The sequence below is a fragment of the Salvia splendens genome, chromosome 15 (genome assembly GCF_004379255.2).
Source record: "Salvia splendens isolate huo1 chromosome 15, SspV2, whole genome shotgun sequence".
NCBI lineage: Eukaryota > Viridiplantae > Streptophyta > Magnoliopsida > Lamiales > Lamiaceae > Salvia > Salvia splendens.
In genome coordinates this window covers 14,160,898-14,167,525 of record NC_056046.1, presented here as the reverse complement: position 1 = coordinate 14,167,525, position 6,628 = coordinate 14,160,898, and the positions used below count along the sequence as shown (strand labels likewise).

The 6,628-nt window shown below is 37.1% G+C and overlaps 2 pseudogenes; both read left to right on the top strand.

Annotated features, from left to right (window-relative positions):
* Nucleotides 1–387: 387 nt before the first annotated feature.
* On the top strand, nt 388–2,298 carry LOC121767159 (annotated as a pseudogene).
* A 1,492-nt stretch (nt 2,299–3,790) lies between these two features.
* On the top strand, nt 3,791–6,628 carry LOC121767235 (annotated as a pseudogene).

Here is a 6,628-nt window from a genome sequence, read left to right as displayed (position 1 = left end):
TAGGAGTCCCGTTTTTTCATTTTAGTCCGTCCGCGAATAAGAGTCTCGGTTCACTATTACTATAAATGGTAATAGGGTCACACATTCCACTAACTTATTTCACTGACATTTCATTTAAAACTAATATATACAAATTGTACCCCTATCTTTTTTCCATCCACTTTTCTTAACATTTCTTAAAATTCGTGTTGCCCATAAATAAGACTCCTAATGACGGATTGACAGAGTAAAATGCAATATATTCTTAACCCAACCAAAAAAAATCATAATCCTCCATGTTTTTTTACTAATATTTTCACGCACCAAACCCACGCAGAAACACACACAAGGAGAGAGTTACATTCACACCGTACGCGTCCACCTCCTTCATATATATCCATACAATTGGCTCTCCTCTCTCCATTCTTCCCTCTCTCTTACCACACTCCATATTTTCATTTACATAAACTACATCATCTTCCTCCTCCCTTCCAATTACGCCCACGGCCAATTCAATTCGGTTCGTTGATTGCAATCACATGGGCTTATTATTTTCGTTGCCGGCGGCGACCGGGAGCACCGCCATAGCCCCGTCGCCGGAGCCCGGGCTGGGCGACTTGCCGGAGAGCTGTGTGTGGCGTCGGTTATTGGCCACCTTGAGCCGATGCAGATCTGCCAGCTTGCAAAACTGAACGGGCTTTCCGGGGAGCCTCGTCGGCTGATTTCGTTTTGGGAGTCGAAATTGCCTGTGAATTACGAAGATCTTATCGGTAGGGTATTCGAAAATGATGCCTCTTTCTGCAAGGGTCTCTGCAAGAGGGATATCTATGCGAGGCTTTGTAGGGCTAATTCGTTCGATGGTGGCTCTAAGGTCCGTTTTTTGTGCCCTAAATTCGATTGAATTCGTTTATTTTTGCGATTTGTTAAGGTTTTGGATTTTATTTTTGTTGAATCGTTTTGGAATAGGGTTTAATTGAGATTTGGGTGATTGATTGATCGATTTTGGGTGATTTTGCAGAAAGTATGGTTGGATAAGAGGACAGCCAACATTTGCATGTCGGTGTCTTCAAATGGATTGGCGATAACGGGAATTGATGATAGGAGATATTGGAGCCGTATCCCAACTGAGGAATCAAGGTGAGGATTAATTTTGTTAATATTTTGAACTTTATAGGGGCGCGTAATTTAGATCGATAATGTATAAATTGAGATTTGAAGAATTTAATTATGAAATGGCTACTAAAAAGTTCAATCCATCAAAGTATTTGTGTATTAGCCTATGTCATTCTTCTTAGTCCAAGCTTCCACACAAATTAAACGCAAGAAAGTAGTTACATTTTTAGCTATGTTGGTACAATTATGCAGCAGAAAGATTTTGTATTGATTGGTCTTTCTATGGGATTTGCTGAAATAATTGCCAAAATCTTGAAAGATACATTGCTTACCGAACATGGTCATTGTTAGGAATTAAACAAATGGCTGTAAAACCATATCTTGCTATTCCTTTCATAGGTATGAATCAGAAAACATTTCTGACTATTGGAAAAGAAACCGATTTTAAAAGTAAATTTGTTGGATTTCACAAACGAAGAAAGTATGCTAACTTGTGTATGGTCAATTGGATTGTTGGTGAGTGGTGACTAATTACAAAAGTTTCTTGAATCCTGCAGTAGAAATAGTGAATCTTGTTAATGACCTCAAACTCTGTAGAAATAGTGAACCTTGTCTCCCTCCCCGTGTTCTTTTAGAAGCAATACATGTGCATTTCATAGCCAGTAAGTTAACTAAAACTGATGAAATTTATTCTTGTGTGTAGGTTTGCATCAGTTGCGTATCTCCAGCAAATATGGTGGTTTGAGGTCGATGGGGAGATAGAGTTCCCCTTTCCGGCAGGGTCTTACAGTATATTCTTCAGATTACAACTAGGACGCGCCAATAAGAGGTTTGGGCGTAGGGTTTGCAACTCGGAGCACGTTCATGGCTGGGATAAAAAGCCTGTGCGGTTCCAGCTTTCGACCTCTGATGGTCAGCAAGCAACAAAACAGTGCTACTTGAAGGAGCAAGGGAGGTGGATCCATTATCATGCCGGAGATTTTGTTGTCTCCAGCTCGTGCAAATCGATCAAAGTCAAATATTCGATGACACAGATTGATTGCACTCACACCAAAGGTGGGCTGTGTGTGGATTCTGTACAAATACTTCCTGCTGAGTTCAAAGGGAGGTTGCAGCATTTTTAATTGCAACCCTTCTCTCTGTTGGAAATCAACAATCTTTGTAGAAAAAATGAAGTGTAAAGGGCTTCATAATTCAGAGTGTAGGTTTTGTTAAACTTTATCACAAACTTGAATTAAAGTATTATTATCGTTAACTTACGGGACGGGTTCGATTAATACAATCAGGGTGCAAAACGAACATACATTTTAGATCATAATTTATAAAAATTACAAATAAACTTTGTATGAGTCATTGTTAAGCTAGCCGGAATGATTGGTTACATGACTCTTTCACGATATTTATTTAGAATATGACTTGCCTTTTACGAGATACTTACCAAACAGAACCAACTACGTGGATTAAAAAAGATTTCAATTCATATGCGCTTTAATATGGTTTACAACACTTAGTATCATGTTACTATAGGATTATATACAATCACTGTATCTTCTCATAAGATTTGAATACTACTCAAACAGATAACTCAAGAGACAATTGTGTTTGTTATATTAACACAGGAAACATATGGTCCTTCCTATAATGGACATTAAATGGTTTCAGACAAATATACATACCAATAAAATAAAAAAAATCTCAAAATTCAGAAAAAACAACAGCAAGAATATCTTGGAAGTTAATGTAGTTACAGACAATTACTACATTTTTTATTAAAACCAATGTCTTTTTGCCTCAATGACACTTCCAACAAACACATCTACCTTTGACAACAAACAACTTTGATATAATTAGTACTAAGAATATATAGTGTTATAGAGTCATTAACTCAAAATACTGTGTAATTACACCGAGTGGTTTGGTATAAAAGTTGGTCATAGATATTAAAATAAAGTTATATCCACATTTTATTTAGCCGTCAAGAGATGGCTAAAAAAGTTTCTACTCAGCTGCATAACAATTGATTGCTTTAATATGATGCTTGGTGGTTTATTTTTTTCTTTTAGTTATTTTCTTTAAATTTTTTTTTTTATAAGTTTGTGATTTTCCTTTGCCTATATAAAAGTCTCATTGTTGGAATGAAAAGACAACTTTGAATATTAATTTTACTTTGAGTTTCTATATTCTGGGTTCGTTGAGTTTTAGTCATTCGCTATATGTTTATACATCACTTCTAATTTTGGTAACTCTCTTTTCTTTAAATAGATGGACCTCATTCTTCTACTGACAATATTTCAATTACTTTTTGTTTCTACTTCTGTCTTATTGTACTAATTGTGAATTAAATTTCGTGCCATCCCCAAAAGTTTTATTTTCCTTTTATAGATTTCTCACTTTAATTAACACTACATTTCTTAAAATGAAAATATCATTTATTTTTTTTCTTTCTTTTCTTTTTTTCTATAGTGTTCATTTAACTTATAAAATAAAATTATAAATAATATAAAAATTTGTGGGAAATCTAAAGAAGTAGTAGTATGAAAGTGAAACCGTGGAGTTAGGTAAATGAAGAGTCAGCGGCAAATTCGCGTATATCTCTCTTGCAATCTCCATCAGACAATGATAAACAAACATGTGTTAGGCAGTGGCAGTGTGGCACCGTTCTCCACCTCAACTGCAATGCTTACGCGTTTTCAATCCAAAACTTCCTTAAGTAACCAGCCCCACCCACCTCCCTCTCTCTCTCTAACACAAACTCCATTTATTGCAAACAAGCTCCAATCCAATTGTGACATTTCTAGCTGCAGGGCTTGGATTTACAGTAGCTAGGGGAAGAGAAGAGAAGAGAAGAATGATTGGAAATGGAGATCCCGAGAGGGGAGCGCCCAGGAAGCATCGGAACCAGAGCTACTACGCTGGCGGAGTTGGAAACTACGACATGGACTCTCACGACACCTACTGGACTTCCTGGCTGGTTCCGATTATCGTTCTGGCCAACGTCGCCATGTTCGTGGTGATCATGTTCGTCAATAATTGCCCCAAGAATCATGACGGCCTCCATGGAGATTGTGTTGCCAAGTTCCTCCTTCCTCCGCCGCCTCTCCTTTCAGCCCCTCCGCCAAAACCCTCTCTTCGGCCCCTCTTCCTCTACGTAATCCCTCCTTTTCCCTCTTCAATTCCGCGGGACTCTTTCATTGCCTTTTTTTTAATTTGGATTTCTAGTGATTAATTTGTTGCCTTTCGTTTTGATTTGGGATTAATTTGTTATCTCAATTTTGGGTGTGATCTTTCCCCTCAATAATCAAGTTTAATTTGTGTGTGTTTATAATTATGTGGCTATTAATTAGTGGATAAAGTTTCAAAGCTCATAAAATGGAGAAGCTATCTTTAGCAATTACTATCTATGATTGTGATTGTGAAAAGATTTTGATTTAGATATTAGGATTAATATTATTTTTCTAATTCCATCAGCAGAAAGAGTTAGACTCTACTCTGCTGAGTCTGCTGACAGTTATCCATCTTATATAACCAAGATTTTGGTCCATTACAAACCCTCTAGACAATCCATCTTATATAACCATAGATTTTGGTCCATTACAAACCCTCTTAGGCTTTAGACAATATTAACTCTTATCAGTGTATTGAAAATATTGTTTTCCTTGAGGTTTTTGCACTAAGTTAACAAAGAACTAACAATGGCTCAACCTCTGTCCTAGTAAGAGTCCAATTCGTCTAAGCATTCAGTTCCAGAACCTTCAGCCAGGATGATTATAGCTTGGGTGTCTCTTTAGGGATTGGTGCTATTACGTGCCTGAGTTATGTCTGGTTTCTTCTTCTAGCTTGGCTGGCAACCAAGCTGATCCTTAGGACCTCAACGCCAAGGTCTTTTAATACAGAAGGAAGATCTTTTTGTTCTTTTTTTTGGAAGAGCTAGTCCTTATAGGTATGAAATACATATGGTCTCCTTAAAGGGTCAATCGCTGGCATTTAGAGTAAATAAACACTCTCCATACTTGAACATATACAAACACTCTGATCTAGCATCTTCATTACCAAATAACCTTTGTGTCCTCCTTTTAGGACGTCCTTGTTAATTTATACCTATAAAATCTAGGGAACTTTTTCTGTTGGTTTTCTTGCTAAGTTCTGTAATTGACATAAGTGACCTCTCCGATGCATAATTATTGTAAAGGTTCTTACTTTTCTTCTTTACGGTATAAGCTGCTAATTGGTGTTTTGAAAATAGTTCCTTTACTTCATTGTAATCATTTTAGTTATACAGATGGATGTTTGAAAGTACTTTTTTTTAATCATATAGCCTATCTAAGTTTTTATGTGAATTAGAGATGGATGTTTGAAAGTACTTTTTTAATCACTGTCTCTTATGCAGACTGGAAAAACTTGGAGCGCTCGAGTGGGACAAGATAGTGCATCAGAATCAAGCATGGAGGCTTTTTACTTGCATCTGGCTGCACGCTGGTGTAATTTCATTTACTTGCAAACATGCTAAGCTTGGTGTTTATTGGAATTCGACTAGAGCAGCAATTTGGATTTTGTAAGAATTTAAGTTTTGTTCGTTGAATAAAGTTCAAAATAGTTTTTCGGAATTCGTAAATCATGTTATTTGGATGTCCTGCCTGTAGCCAATCATTCTTTTCTTTTCCTTCTCCGTATCACTATCTCACATTTAGATTTCTCGTTCGTGTTTATGCAGTGCGTGTAGGGGTAATATACCTGTTGTCAGGTATTGGTGGAAGCATTCTATCTTCCCTTTTCATCCGTAATAACATCTCCGTAGGAGCCTCTGGTGCTCTGTTTGGACTTCTTGGAGCAATGTTATCGGAGTTATTACTAACTGGACTATATATACAAAACCAAGGTAAGTTCTGCTAACGATTATAAGTATATCATTTTTTGAGACTCAACACACAAACAAAAAAGGCCGCAATCTTATGATTGAATACTGAATGTCATAATTTTATTATAAGAAAACTTTATTTATTCATGATAATCCAATGAGAGGGATTTTTGAATTCCATACAACTAACAAAACCTATATGTTTGAACAGGCTGCAGCTCTTTTTACTCTGATTGTCATCATTGCAATCAACTTGGCAGTTGGAATTCTTCCACATGTCGACAACTTTGCACATATTGGAGGCTTTCTCTCTGGTTCCTCCTCGGGTTTATACTCCCTTGCCCGTCCACAGTTTGGTTGGTTGGAAGGCCGGAATCGCCCAGCTGATACCAGACTGAAGTCCAAATACACAGTCTACCAATACGTTTTCTGGATTATTGCCACTATTTTGTTGATTGTCGGGTGAGATTTCCCTACATCTTATGCTTGATCTGCCTAGACATATACTTGCTGTATCACATGAAATAAAATGACTGATCTTTGCTGTTAATTCGCTCAAATTCTGTAGATTTACAGTGGGATTGGTGATGCTGTTCAAAGGTGAAAACGCGAACAACAAATGCAGCTGGTGTCATTACCTTAGCTGCGTGGCCTACGTCAAGATGGAGCTGCGACAACTGA